We start from the raw sequence: 16,005 nt of genomic DNA on the forward strand, positions 1-16,005 counted from the left end.
GGTGCCTGTGAGCCTATTTGGAATAGGGTCTTTGCAGATGTGGTCAAGTTAAGATGAAGTTAGTGTGGGCCCTAATCTAAAAGCACTGGTATCCTTATAAGAAGAGGAGAAGAAAGGGACATGCAGGAATAAATACCCATGGGATGATAGAAACAGAGATTGGAGTGATGCATCCAGAGGCCAGGAATGCCAAGGATTGCCAGCAAATAACAGAAGCTAGAAGGGGCAGCAAGGAGTGTCCCCCACAGGTGTCAGAGGGAGCACGACCTGCTGACACCTGATTTTGGACTTCTTGCCACTAGAACTATGAGAAAATAAATTTCTGTTGTAGTATTTTGTTACATACAGTAGCCCTAGGAAGCAAATATGCCAACCATCCAATTTTTGTGTAGTAGCTATGAGTAGTGGTGATATCACAGTTCCTTCCCTGTACATTTCTTAAAGCTCAAAGTCTGTTGGAATTTCATTAAGGCAAGTGTAAGTGAAGTTTCCTCCATCCGACAAAGGCATGCAAATTACATCACTATCTTCAGTTTCCATCAGGAGCCAGAAAAATCCTCTTGAATGTTTGAATTCAGTTACAGGAGAGAGAAAGAAAAACAAAGATAATGTTCACTTAGGAGAATGTTATTTCTTGAGAAAAAGACTCTTAACCCTTATCTCGGCCTGTAGAAGAGTGATTCTTGGAAATTTCCTAAAATAGAATAGAAAAAAAGAACCCTCAACAACACCCACTCAAGTAGACAATGTTCATTTAGGCTTCTTGGCACCAAGTCCAACAATAAAGGGCGTAATTAAAACAGAGTCAGTGACATTAGGCAAACCACTGCAGCTGGGCTCAGGAGGAGGGATATGCACTTTCAACTCTAAGAAAGGCTTGCTGTTGCCAACGGAACCACCATTCCACACATTTTTTGGCAGGAAGGGAACCTGTCCTCTGAGAACCTGCAAGAGGCTGTTTTTAGAGCTCAGTAGCAGTCTCCCAGAGTCAACAGTACAGCAAGAAAACATAGGTAGGTCTAAGAAGCCCAGGAAGCAGATCTAAGAAATCCTTGAAGGCTCTGTAGGCCTGGAGGGCAGAACTGGAGAGACTCAAGTGAGGTAACTGTCCACGCCTTGGAAGAGCTTTAAAATCACACTTTCCACTGCTTTCTGTGGAACATCCTCAGGGACGTGTGACTGAAGTGCGGGATGGGGTGGCCACAGACAACTGAACATGTTAGTGGTGGGTCACTCATAATCCTTCTTTGGTGTTATTTTCTATCCTGAAGAATATTTTGATTATTTGAACCCACTGAACAACCATAGCTAACTTCCTGTACCTTGGAAAGCCCATCCTGTTCGCCTCCGAGGTGGGAAGTTACAGAGGGAGTGGCTATGTCCCCCTCCCAGCCCCATGGAGGCCCCCTTTCCTTCTGACCCTCCCAGGTAACCAGTGAATGTGGAGTGCTCCTGACTTTAGGCCCAGGTGTAAAGGCGTGGACCCTGACATCTGTCCATGTGACTCCATCAGTGGGACCTCCCTGGAATGGATGGGGGTTCCTCAATTTCCCACACTTGAGGTTAACAAGTGCTTAGGCCCTGTACTGACTTCATGCATTCTGCTTTGTGCCAGGCACTGTGCTGAGCACATGGAAAACAAGTATGAGCAAGACTTTATCTCTGATCTAGAGGGGTTTTCTGATCCAGTCAGATCAGAAACAAAGAAACAAACAAAAAACCCCAAAAAACCTAGCAATGGGTTATAACAGAAACATTATTTGAAGACCAACGAGAATTAGAGAACAAGTGGGCCCAGAATGGCTAATTCACAGAGTGAGAGAGCTGCAGAGCTGGGCCTGGAGTCCCTTCTAGGGTCCCTTGGCCCTCCCCTTTCTCTGCCTCCCTCTTGGTCCTGCAGGATGATTTTCCTCCAGTAGACTTGAAGCTCAGAAGGGCAGGAACTGTATCCTCCACTTCCATTGATTGCATGGGTCCCCTAATGCAGCCCTGCAAACATAGCGTCTGCTTCAGAAAGGGATTTCTGCATAGATGGTCTATTCCTTTCTCTGAATGTGGGAATGGAGCATTTAGAACAAGAGCAATGTGAGTTTTTCTATGACTATATCTAACTATGTGAGTTTGGGAAAGTTACCAGACCTCTCTGAGCCTGTTCCTCAGTCGGTAAGATGAAGAAGGTAGATCAGATAACTTCCAAAACTCTAGAGTTCCATGACTGTAATCTAGCAAGGCACACAGTTATCTGTGACTCGGAGCTAGACAGACCTGGGTTCAAAGCCCAGATCCAACCCTTATTTATTATGCAACTTTGGCAAATTATTTAACTCCACCGAATCTCCACTGCTCATTATTAAAATGGAGCTGTGGCCGGGTGTAGTGGCTCCTGCCTGTAATCCCAGCACTTTGGGAGGCCGAGGTGGGCGGATCATGAGGTCAGGAGATCGAGACCATCCTGGCTAACACGGTGAAACCCCGTCTCCACTAAAAAATACAAAAAAATTAGCCGGGCGTGGTGGCAGGCACCTGTAGTCCCAGCTACTTCAGAGGCTGAGGCAGGAGAATGGCATGAACCCAGGAGGCGGAGCTTGCAGTGAGCCGAGATTGCACCACTGCACTGCAGCCTGAGCAACAGAGCGAGACTCCATCTCAAAAAAAAGAAAATAATAATAATAATAATAATAATAATAATAATAATAATAAAAAAATGGAGCTGTAATCATTAAATCTATCTCACTAAGCTGGTATGAGCATTAAATAAAATAATACATGTACAAAGTCAGTCGTAAAGGAGCCTCTCTATAAATTTTCAGGTGGAATTTAAGAAATGTTTGTCAAAGGTATGAATGTCACTGCCTCTCCAAGAGACACAGAATTTCATGCTATGGTTCATGAACAGGGCAACCACATACTTTAGTTCCCCTGTGTCTTGACGCAGTTATTAACACATTTATTTTTCTTTTCACTCTCAAAAACTCACTGATCTGTAGATCCAGTCTACTAATTTCAAAACTACATTTGCTAGGTGTCTACTATAGAAAGTCAAGCTCATTCTCTTAGTGGCATTATTTTGAGTCCTTTCCCTGTGTAGTCATTAATTAAAATCCTGGTAATAACACAAAGCCTCTGTGAAGTAGCTTACATTTGGCCATCCATATCCACAGGTTCTACATCTTGGATTCAACCTACTGTGGATTGAAAATATTAGGAAAAAAGACCGGGCATGGTGCTCATACCTGTAATCCCAGCACTTTGGGAGGCCGAAGTTGGTGGATCACCTGAGGTCAGGAGTTTGAGACAAGCCTGGCCAACAAGGCAAAACCCCATCTCTACTAAAAATACAAAAATTAGCTGGGTGTGGTGGCACGCACCTGTAGTCCCAGCTACTCAGGAGGCTGAGGCAGAAGAATTGCTTGAACTCGGTAGGCGGAGGTTGCAGTGAGCCAAGACTGTGTCATTGCATTCCAGCCTGGGTGACAGAATGAGACTCTGTCTCAAACAAACAAACAAAAAACCAGATGAAGAAAAAAAGTCCAATTAAAAAAAAACGGTAAAAAATAACACATTAAAAATGTAGTGTAATGATTATTTTTTTCTTTTTCTTTTTTTTTTACATTAAGTTCTAGGATATATGTGCAGAATGTATTGTTACATAGGTATACATGTGCCATGGTGGTTTGCTGCACCTATCAACCTGTCATCTAGGTTTTAAGCCCCACATGCATTAGGTATTTGTCCTAATGCTATCCCTTCCCTTACCCTGCCCCCTCCTCTACCCGCCGACAGGCCCCAGTGTATGTTATTCCCCTCCCTGTGTCCATGTGTTCTCATTGTTCAGCTCCCACATATGAGCGAGAACATGTGGAGTTTGGTTTTCTGTTTCTGTGTTAGTTTGCTGAGAATGATGGGTTCCAGCTTCATCCATATCCCTGCAAAGGACACAATCTCATTCTTTTTTATGGCTGCATAGTATTCCATGGTGTATATGTGCCACATTTTCTTTATCCAGTCTGTCATTGATGGGCATTTGGGTTGGTTCCAAGTCTTGTAACGACTATTTACATAGAATTTACATTGTATTAGGTATAGTAAGTAATCTAGAGATGATTTAAAGTATATTGTAGGATGTGTATGTTATATGCAAATACTATACCATTTTATATCAGGGATTTGAGCATCCATGGATTTTGGTATCCAGTGGGGAAGGGGGTCTGAGAGGTTGATTATATAACACCCACAGTCTTTTGCCCTTCATGACTTTTTGGTAGTCTACAATTCACTCTTTGCCAAACTCTATGGAGGGAGACTTAAAGGTGTTAAACCAGCAAACCTCAGTCCTAGTGTTGGCTCCTTGAAGACCTGATCTTTGGACTGAGGCAAGTCATGTCATTATTGCCTTAGTTGCCATATGTAAAAAGTAAGAAAGAAAAAAAAAAAGAGCCAACATTTATTTAGCTCCCATTGGGAACATTTTATAAATGCTATGCCATTTACTTACTGCCACAAGTCTGGGAGGTATATGTTGTTGTTCTCACTTACACCTGAGATTAACGAAGCTCAATAAAATGAGGTAATATCACTGAGGTAAGCTGTCAAAGTAGTAAGGGAGAGCAGATAAGAAACCATTGTGCCTTCTTGCCTTTCTTGTTGGAGTTTCAGGTGATGATTGTAAAACACTAAGACCTACAGAAGACAGGCTTCTGTTAACAGAGAGAAAAACTGAAATAGGTTTCTAATTGTTTGTACTCTTTTTTTTCTTCCTCGAATGTGCAAATCTCAGATATTGCTCTATCCTCTTTGTCGATTATGAGATTTTTTTTGGCAGAAAATAATTGTTCCAGTTGAGTTCCAAGGGTTGAAAGAGTTTCTCCATCTGCTCTTCTTGAATAAGAAGAATCCTGATAAGGTGTGCAAATAGCTGAAGAAGTATACGTGCAATTTTCACTAAAAATCATGAGTACATGGAAAAGCTGATGAAGAAGGCCTTGAACCTCCATCACATCATTAGCTGACTGAACATTTTATAATCAGGAGGGGGAAAAAAGGCCGAATAGAAGGAAATTTCAGCTGAAATTGACACCTCTGTCCAAATAGAAAATCACTTCAGAATCTAAACATTCTAATTCCGCAAGTCACAGATGCTTCCAATTAGAACAGAGAAAGTTAATGTAGTTTCAGCTGTTACTTAGAATATTAAAATGTGCCAAGAAACTCAGAGAGAGTTGGTACAAAGAAGTTTCTTTTTCTACTAAAATATTTACTCCTTCAGAAATAATAATCAGAGGCTTTAGGCCCCTTTCCCTGAAAAGTCACACTTAACACTGTTCACTTTCTTTTATGGCTGTGAACATGGCACAGACCCACACATGCCTCCACTTTATAAAACAAACACCTTCCTGACGTCTAGAAGGCCTCTAGTGAATCTGGGTCTCTGTTTGGAATGTCTCTGTTCTAATACAAACATTTGATATCCAAAGCAAATAATCATCAAACCTGCGATTCTGAAATTACTGTCTCCCTGACTCAGAGGCGCAGCCAATGAGTCACTTATTTACATGTAAGTACAAGATAGGGAGAGAAAAACATCCTATCTGCTTGTTTTTCCAAAGCAGGTTTGAGAAGTAGTCACACATTTTTTTTCCACTGAATCATAAATCTGCAGGCTCAGTTTAAGAAATAGGCTAGGAGCTCAGAACCCTATGAAGATACACCAAGATAATAGTCCCCTAAACCAAGAACAAGCTGAAATTGTAAAAGCTCGAATCCATTTTACACTAGCATTTATGAGGCAATTCTATGGGCGGGGATCTGAGTCCTATCCTGAAGTAATTTGTAAGCAGAAGACCCCACCCACTTTAATTTACCAGATGAACATTTCTGGAGCTATCATCGCATATTAGTTATGAAAGCTGGAATTTAATAAGAGAGAACACAATGCAGTTTTCAAAGCACACAAAAGTTCACTGGGAAAACATATGCTTAAACTTCAGGGACCATGATCCCTGGAAGCAAATGTAAGAGACAGCTAAGTGCCTGGAATTATATGTCTGAAAGGACTACTCATCAGATGCAATTAAGCAGGGGGAAGGGGAGAAGTACACATTTGATTTAATGTGTTGTTTTGACTAAGTTCAGCCTCCAAACTACAAATCCCTTGAAAGGAAGGAATCTCAGAACATTCAAGATCAGGAATGTTAAAGGCCAAAAAAGTATTTGCTTTGAAATGATTGAGAAAAGATGTGTGTGTCTTTGGTCAGGGATAAGTTCCAGTGAGACCCACTCCAACTTGAAAAACATTGATTTTATTGAGAAGCTTCAGAGCAGAGAGTCAGACAGACTTAGACCCAAATTCTAGGTCATCTGGTTAGTAGTGACCTTGACAAATGACTACAGTTGAGCCTCAGTTTTCTCATCTGTGAAAGAGGAGTAATGAAATGTTTCCAATAAAGTAGTAACAATTAAAGATAATATATGAAAAGTAGTGAGCACAATGCCTGATACATTTGGATTAAAATACCTAATTCTTTGAAGAAAAGTTTCTAACAGAAACTTTTGATGTTGACAGAAAACTGTCAAACCACAACGGCAAGAGAGGAAGAAAGGAACAGAGGATCCACAAAACAACCAGGAAACCATTAACAAAATGGCAGTAGTGAGTCCTTACTTACCAATAATTACTTTGAATGTAAATGAATTAATTCCCCTATCAAAAGGCTAACGTGGCTGAAAGGTTAAAAAAAAAAAAAAAGACCCACTATATTTTGCCTACAAGAGATTCAGTTCACCTCTAAGAACACACAGAGGCCGGGTGCAGTGGCTCATGCCTGTAATCCCAGCACTCTGGGAGGCCAAGGTGGGTGGATCACCTGAGGTCAGGAGTTCAAGACCAGCCTGACCAACATGGTGAACCCCATCTCTACTAAAATACAAAAATTAGCCGGGCGTGGTGGCAGGTGCGTATAATCTCTGTTACCGAGGGAGACCAAGATAAGAGAATTGCTTGAACCCAGGAGGCAGAGGTTGCAGTGAGCTGAGATTGTGTCGTTGCACTCCAGCCTGGGCAACAAGGGCAAAACTCTGTCTCAAAAAAAAAAAAAAAAAAAAAAAAAGGGGGAGGGTGGAGCCAAGATGGCCGAATAGGAACAGCTCCAGTCTACAGTTCCCAGCGTGAGCGACAGAGAAGACGGGTGATTTCTGCATTTCCAACTGAGATACCGGGTTCATCTCACTGGGGAGTGCCAGAAAGTGGGTGCAGGACTGTGGGTGCAGCACACCGAGCGTGAGCCGAAGCAGGGCGAGGCATTGCCTCACCCGGGAAGCTCAAGGGGTCAGGGAATTCTCTTTCCTAGTCAAAGAAAGGGGTGACAGACGGCACCTGGAAAATCGGGTCACTCGCACCCTAATACTGCGCTTTTCCAATGGTCTTAGCAAATGGCACACCAGGAGATTATATCCCACACCTGGCTCGGAGGGTCCTATGCCCATGGAACCTCACTCATTGCTAGTACAGCAGTCTGAGATCAAACTGCAAGGTGGCAGTGAGGCTGGGGGAGGGACTCCCGCCATTGCCGAGACTTGAGTAGGTAAACAAAGCAGCTGGGAAGCTCGAACTGGGTGGAGCCCACCGCAGCTCAAGGAGGCCTGCCTGCCTCTGTAGACTCCACCTCTGGGGGCAGGGCATTGCCAAACAAAAGGCAGCAGAAACCTCTGCAGACTTAAATGTCCCTGTCTGACAGCGTTGAAGAGAGTAGTGGTTCTCCCAGCACACAGCTTGAGATCTGAGAACGGCCAGACTGCCTCCTCAAGTGGGTCCCTGACCCCCGAATAGCCTAACTGGGAGGCACCCCCCAGTAGGGGCAGACTGACACCTCACATGGCCGGGTACCCCTGTGAGATAAAACTTCCAGAGGAACGATCAGGCAGCAACATTTGCTGTTCACCAATATCTGCTGTTCTGCAGCCTCCGCTGCTGATACCCAGGGCAAACAGGGTCTGGAGTGGACCTCCAGCAAACTCCAACAGACCTGCAGCGGAGGGTCCTGACTGTTAGAAGGAAAACTAACAAACAGAAAGGACATCCACACCAAACCCCATCTGTACGTCACCATCATCAAAGACCAAAGGTAGATAAAACCACAAAGATGGGGAAAAAACAGAGCAGAAAAACTGGAAACTCTAAAAATCAGAGTGCCTCTCCTCCTCCAAAGGAACACAGCTCCTCACCAGCAATGGAACAAAGCTGGACAGAGAATACTTTGACGAGTTGAGAGAAGAAGTCTTCAGACGATCAAACTACTCTGAGCTAAAGGAGGAAGTTCAAACCCATGGCAAAGAAATTAAAAACCTTGAAAAAAGATTAGACAAATGGCTAACCAATGCAGAGAAGTCCTTAAAGGACCTGATGGAGCTGAAAACCAAGGCATGAGAATTACGTGACGAATGCACAAGCCTCAGTAGCCGATTCGATCAACTGGAAGAAAGAGTATCAGTGATGGAAGATCAAATGAATGAAATGAAGCAAGAAGAAAAGTTTAGAGAAATAAGAATAAAAAGGAATGAACAAAGTCTCCAAGAAATATGGGACTATGTGAAAAGACCAAATCTATGTCTGACTGGTGCACCCGAAAGTGATGGGGCGAATGGAACCAAGTTGGAAAACACTCTGCAGGATATTATACACAAGAACTTCCCCAATCTATAAAGGAAGGCGAACATTCAAATTCAGGAAATACAGAGAACGCCACAGAGATAATCCTTGAGAAGAGCAACTCCAAGACACATAATTGTCAGATTCACCAAAGTTGAAATGAAGGAAAAAATGTTGAGGGCAGCCAGAGAGAAAGGTCGGGTTACCCACAAAGGGAAGCCCATCAGACTAACAGCTGATCTCTTGGCAGAAACTCTACAAGCCACAAGAGAGTGGGGGCCAATATTTGACATTCTTAAAGAAAAGAATTTTCAACCCAGAATTTCATATCCAGCCAAACTAAGCTTCATAAGTGAAGGAGAAATAAAATCCTTTACAGACAAGCAAATGCTGAGAGATTTTGTCACCACCAGGTCTGCCCTACAAGAGCTCCTGAAGGAAGCACTAAACATGGAAAGGAACAACCGGTACCAGCCACTGCAAAAACATACAAAAATGTAGAGACCATTGAGGCTAGGAAGAAACTGCATCAAGTAACGAGCAAACTAACCAGCTAACATCATAATGACAGGATCAAATTCACACATAACAAAATTAACCTTAAATGTAAATGGGCTAAGTGCTCCAATTAAAAGACACAGACTGGCAAATTAGATAAAGAGTCAAGACTCATCAGTGTGCTGTATTCAGGAAACCCATCTCACGTGCAGAGACACACGTAGGCTCAAAATAAAGGGATGGAGGAAGATCTACCAAGCAAATGGAAAACAAAAAAAGGCAGGTGTTGCAATCCTAGTCTCTGATAAAACAGACTTTAAACCAACAAAGATCAAAAGAGACAAAGAAGGCCATTACATAATGATAAAGAGATCAATTCAACAAGAAGAGCTAACTATACTAAGTATATATGCACCCAATACAGGAGCACCCAGATTCATAAAGCAAGCCCTTAGAGACCTACAAAGAGACTTAGACTCCCACACAATAATAATGGGAGAGTTTAACACCCCACTGTCAACATTAGACAGATCAATGAGACAGAAAGTTAACAAGGATATCCAGGAATTGAACTCAGCTCTGCACCAAGCGGACCTAATAGACATCTACAGAACTCTCCACCCCAAATCAACAGAATATACATTCTTTTCAGCACCATGCCACACCTTTTCCAAAATTGACCACATAGTTGGAAGTAAAGCTCTCCTCAGCAAATGTAAAAGAACAGAAATTATAACAAACTATCTCTCAGACCACAGTGCAATCAAACTAGAACTCAGGATTAAGAAACTCACTCAAAACCGCTCAACTACATGGAAACTGAACAACGTACTCCTGAATGACTACTGGGTACATAATGAAATGAAGGCAGAAATAAAGATGTTCTTTGAAACCAATGAGAACAAAGACAAAACATACCAGAATCTGTGGGACACATTCAAAGCAGTGTGTAGAGGGAAATTTATAGCACTAAATGACCACAAGAGAAAGCAGGAAAGATCGAAAATTGACACCCTAACATCACAATTAAAAGAACTAGAGAAGCAAGAGCAAACACATTCAAAAGCTAGCAGAAGGCAAGAAATAACTAAGATCAGAGCAGAACTGAAGGAGATGCAGACACAAAAAACCCTTCAAAAAATCAATGAATCCAGGAGCTGGTTTTTTGAAAAGATCAACAAAATTGATAGACTGCTAGCAAGACTAATAAAGAAGAAAAGAGAGAGGAATGAAATAGACGCAATAAAAAATGATAAAGGGGATATCACAACCGATCCCACAGAAATACGAACTACCATCAAAGAATACTATAAACACCTCTATGCAAATAAACTAGAAAATCTAGAAGAAATGGATAAATTCCTCGACACATACACCCTCCCAACACTAAACCAGGAAGAATTTGAATCTCTGAATAGAGCAATAACAGGTTCTGAAATTGAGGCAATAATGAATAGCTTACCAACCAAAAAAAGTCCAGGACCAGATGGATTCACAGCCGAATTCTACCAGAGGTACAAGGAGAAGCTGGTACCATTCCTTCTGAAACTATTCCAATCAATAGAAAAAGAGGGAATCTTCCCTAACTCATTTTATGAGGCCAGCATCATCCTCATACCAAAGCCTGGCAGAAACACAACAAAAAAAGAGAATTTTAGACCAATATCCCTGATGAATGTCAATGCCAAAATCCTCAATAAAATACTGGCAAATTGAATCCAGCAGCACATCAAAAAGCTTATCCACCATGATCAGGTGGGCTTCATCCCTGGGATGCAAGGCTGGTTCAACATACACATATCAATAAATGTAATCTAGCATATAAACAGAACCAACAACAAAAACCACATGATTATCTCAATAGATGCAGAAAAGGCCTTTGACCAAATTCAACAGCCCTTCATGCTAAAAACTCTCAATAAATTAGGTATTGATGGGACGTATCTCAAAATAATAAGAGCTGTCTATGACAAACCCACAGCCAATATCATACTGAATGGGCAAAAGCTGGAAGTATTCCCTTTGAAAACTGGCACAAGACAGGGATGCCCTCTCTCACCACTCCTATTCAACATAGTGTTGGAAGTTCTGGCCAGGGCAATCAGGCAGGAGAAGGAAATAAAGGGTATTCAATTGGGAAAAGAGGAAGTCAAATTGTCCCCGTTTGCAGATGACATTGTATATCTAGAAAATCCCATCGTCTCAGCCCAAAATCTCCTTAAGCTGATAAGCAACTTCAGCAAAGTCTCAGGATACAAAATCAATGTGCAAAAATCACAAGCATTCTTATAGACAAATAACAGACAAACCGAGAGCCAAATCATGAGTGAACTCCCATTCACAATTGCTTCAAAGAGAATAAAATACCTAGGAATCCAACTTACAAGAGATGTGAAGGACCTCTTCAAGGAGAACTACAAACCACTGCTCAATGAAATAAAAGAGGATACAAACAAATGGAAGAACATTCCATGCTCATGGGTGGGAAGAATCAATATCATGAAAATGGCCATACTGCCCAAGGTAATTTATATATTCAATGCCATCCCCATCAAACTACCAATGGCTTTCTTCACAGAATTGGAAAAAACTACTTTCAAGTTCATATGGAACCAAAAAAGAGCCTGCATTGCCAAGTCAATCCTAAGCCAAAAGAACAAAGCTGGAGGCATCACGCTACCTGACTTCAAACTATACTACAAGGCTACAGTAACCAAAACAGCATGGAACTGGAACCAAAACAGAGATATAGACCAATGGAACAGGACAGAGCCCTCAGAAATAATGCCACTTATCTACAACCATCTGATCTTTGACAAACCTGAAAAAAACAAGAAATGGGGAAAGGATTCCCTATTTAATAAATGGTGCTGGGAAAACTGGCTAGCCATATGTAGAAAGCTGAAACTGGATCCCTTCCTTACACCTTATACAAAAATTAATTCAAGATGGATTAAAGACTTAAATGTTAGACCTAAAACCATAAGAACCCTAGAGGAAAACCTAGGCAATACCATTCAGGACATAGGCATGGGCAAGGGCTTCATGTCTAAAACACCAAAAGTAATGGCAACAAAAGCCAAAATTGACAAATGGAATCTAATTAAACTAAAGAGCCTCTGCACAGCAAAAGAAACTACCATCAGAGTGAACAGGCAACCTACAGAATGGGAGAAAATTTTTGCAATCTACTCATCTGACAAAGGGCTAATATCTAGAATCTACAAACAACTCAAACAAATTTACAAGAAAAAAACAACCCCATCAACAAGTGGGCGAAGGATATGAACAGACACTTCTCAAAAGAAGACATTTATGCAGCCAAAAGATACATGAAAGAATGCTCATCATCACTGGCCGTCAGAGAAATGCAAATCAAAACCACAATGAGATACCATCTCACTCTAGTTAGAATGGCAATCATTAAAAAGTCAGGAAACAAGAGGTTCTGGAGAGGATGTGGAGAAATAGGAACACTTTTACACTGTTGGTGGGACTGTAAACTAGTTCAACCATTGTGGAAGTCAGTGTGGCAATTCCTCAAGGATCTAGAACTAGAAATACCATTTGACCCAGCCATCCCATTACTGGGTATATACCCAAAGGATTATAAATCATGCTGCTATAAAGACACATGCACACGTATGTTTATTGTGGCACTATTCACAATAGCAAAGACTTGGAACCAACCCAAATGTCCAACAATGATAGAATGGATTAAGAGAATGTGGCACATATACTCCCGTGGAATACTATGCAGCCATAAAAAATGATGAGTTCATGTCCTTTGTAGGGACATGGATGAAGGTGGAAACCATCATTCTCAGCAAACTATCGCATGTTCTCACTCATAGGTGGGAACTGAACAATGAGAACACATGGACACAGGAAGGGGAACATCACACACTGGGGCTTGTTTTTGGGTGGGCAGAGGGGCGAGGCATAGCATTGGGAGATACACCTAATGTTAAATGACGAGTTGCTGGGTGCAGCACACCAACGTGGCACATGTATACATATGTAACAAACCTGCACGTTGTGCACATGTACCCTAAAACTTAAAGTATAATAAAAAATAATCCAAAAAAACAGAAACTGAAAGTAGAGGGATGGAAAAAGATATTCCATGCAAATGTAAACTAAAGAGGAACAGGGGTTAGTTATATCAGACAGAATAGATATTAAGTCAAAAACTGTAAAAAAGAGACAAAGAAGATCATTATATAATGATAAAGGAGTCAGTTCATCAAGAGGGTATAACTTCTATAAATATATTTGCACCTAACCTTGGAGAACTTAAATATATAAAGCAAATATTAAAATATCTGAAGGGTGAGATAGACTGCAATACAATAATAGCAGAAGACCTCAATATCCAACTTTCAATAATAGACAGATCAGACAGAAAATAAATAAGAAAACATTCGACTTGAGCTACACTTTGAACAAAATGGATCTACAGACATATACAGAACATTTCTTTCAACAGCAGCAGAATATACATTCTTCTCCAATGCATACAGAACATTCTCCTGGAGAGATCATATGTTAGGCCACAAAACAGTTCTTAACAAATTTAAGGATGTTGAAATCCTATCTGTGGAAAGTATCTTTTCTAATTACTATGATATAAAACTAGAAATCAGTAACAGGAGGAATTTTGAAAAATTCAAATACATGGAAATTAAACAACATACTCTGAACAACCCTTAGGTCAAAGAAGTAATTTACAAAGGGAAATTTAAAAATATCTTGAGATAAATGAAACTGGAAACACAGCATAATGTAACATATGAGATGCAACAAAAGCAATTCTAAGAGGAAAGTTTATAGCAATAAACTCCTACGTCAAAAAAGAAGAAAGGACCCTGGCGTGGTGGCTTATGCCTGTAACCCCAGCATTTTGGGAGACCAGGGTGGGTGGATCAACTGAGGTCAGGAGTTCCAGACCAGCCTGGCCAACATGGCAAAAACCCGTCTCTACTGAAAAATTAGCCGGGCATGGTTCAGGCGCCTGTAATCCTGGCTACTCAGGAGGCTGAGGTGGGAGAATCGTTTGAACCCGGGAGGCAGAGGTTGCAGTGAGCTGAGATCGCAACATTGCACTCCAGCTTGGGTGACAGAGCAAGATGGGGTCTCCAAAAAAAAAAAAAAGTCTCACAAACAAGTAACCTAATCTTATACCTCAAGGAACTAGAAAAAGAAAAAACTGAGCCCAAAGTTAGCATAAGGAAGGAAATAACAAAGATCAGAACAGAAGTAAATAAAGACTAGAAAAATAATAGAAAAGATCAACAAAACTAAGAGTTGGTTTTTTTTTAAAAGATAAGCAAAATTGACAAACCCTTAGCTATACTATGAAAAAAAGAGAGAAGACTCAAAATCAGAAATGAAAGAGAAGATATTACAACTGATACTACAGAAATACAAAAGATCATAAAAGACTGTTATGAACAATTATATATCAAAGAATTGGATAATCTACAAGAAATGGATGAATTCTTGGCAACATAGTACCTGCCACGACTGAATCATGAAGAAATAGAAAATATGAACAGATCTAAGAGTGAGTAAGGAGATTGAATCAGTGATCAAAAGTCACCCATCAAAGAAAAACCCAGGACCAGATAGCTTCACTGTTGAATTCTACCAAATATTTAAAGAAGAGCTAATATCAATCTTTCTCAAATTCTTCCAAAAAGAGGAGGAAATACTTCCAAACTCATTTACAAGGCCAGCATTACTTTGATACTAAAGCCAGACAAGGACACTACAAAGGAAAGACTACAGGCTAATATCCTTGATGAACACAGATATAAAAATCTTCAACAAAATACAGTCACAATGGATATATGTTTTGGAAAATGCATCATTAGACAATTTCATCATTGTGTGAACACCATAAAGTGCACTTACACAAACCTAGATGGTATAGCCTATTACACACCTACGCTACGTGGTATAGCCTATTACACACCTAGGCTACGTGGTATAGCCTATTACACACCTACGCTACGTGGCATAGCCTATTACACACCTACGCTATGTGGTACAGCCTATTACACACCTAGGCTATGTGGCATAGCCTATTACACACCTAGGCTACATGGTATAGCCTATTACACACCTAGCCTACGTGGCATAGCCTATTACATACCTACGCTACGTCGTATAGCCTATTACACACCTACGCTACGTCGTATAGCCTATTACACACCTGCGTTACGTGGCATAGCCTATTGCTTCTAGGCTACAAACATGTACATCATGTTACTGTACTGACTACTGTATGTAATTGTAATAAAATAGTAAATATTTGTTACTATCTGAACACCCAAACATTTAAAAAGTATGGTAAAAATGAGGTGTATATATATATATACATATATATATATATAATGGTGCACCTGTACAGGACATCTACAATGAATGAAATTTGCAGAACTGGAAGTTGCATTGGGTGAGTCAGTAAGTGAGAGGTGAGTGAATGTGACAACCTAGGCATTACTGTATACTAATGTAGACTTTATAATACTGTATACTTAGGCTACACTAAATTTTTATCAAAAAAATTTTCTTTAATAATAAATTAACCTTAGTTTACTGTAACTTTTCTACTTTATACACTTTTAAGTTAATTTTTTTCTTTTTGACTCTTTAAATAACACTTAGCTTAGGCTGGGCGAGGTGTCTCACGCCTGTAATCCCAGCACTGTGGGAAGCTGAGGTTCACAGATCACCTGAGGTCAGGCGTTCGAGACCAGCCTGGCCAACATGGCAAAACCCCTCCTCTACTAAAAATACAAAAATTAGTGGGGCAGGGTGGCGCATGCCTGTAATCCCAGCTACTCGGGAGACTGAGG

The 16,005-nt window shown here is 40.8% G+C and overlaps 2 protein-coding genes across 5 annotated transcripts in view; one reads left to right on the plus strand and one right to left on the minus strand.

Annotated features, from left to right (window-relative positions):
- The window catches only part of LOC100444151 (protein tyrosine phosphatase type IVA 1-like), a 145,683-nt gene that overhangs the window by 96,747 nt on the left and 32,931 nt on the right, over nucleotides 1-16,005 (plus strand). The window contains exon 2 of one of the 2 annotated variants that reach the window (XM_063728233.1): nucleotides 3,162-8,528. The exons of the other annotated variant lie outside the window; for it this stretch is intronic. The gene's annotated coding sequence lies outside the window, so the exon portion shown is untranslated. Of the gene's footprint in view, nucleotides 1-3,161; nucleotides 8,529-16,005 lie in introns of those variants that run through there. 2 annotated transcript variants of the gene reach the window in all.
- The window catches only part of ME3 (malic enzyme 3), a 231,188-nt gene that overhangs the window by 85,160 nt on the left and 130,023 nt on the right, over nucleotides 1-16,005 (minus strand). The gene's annotated exons all lie outside the window — the stretch shown is intronic.

Source organism: Pongo abelii, chromosome 9, assembly GCF_028885655.2.
Source record: "Pongo abelii isolate AG06213 chromosome 9, NHGRI_mPonAbe1-v2.0_pri, whole genome shotgun sequence".
NCBI lineage: Eukaryota > Metazoa > Chordata > Mammalia > Primates > Hominidae > Pongo > Pongo abelii.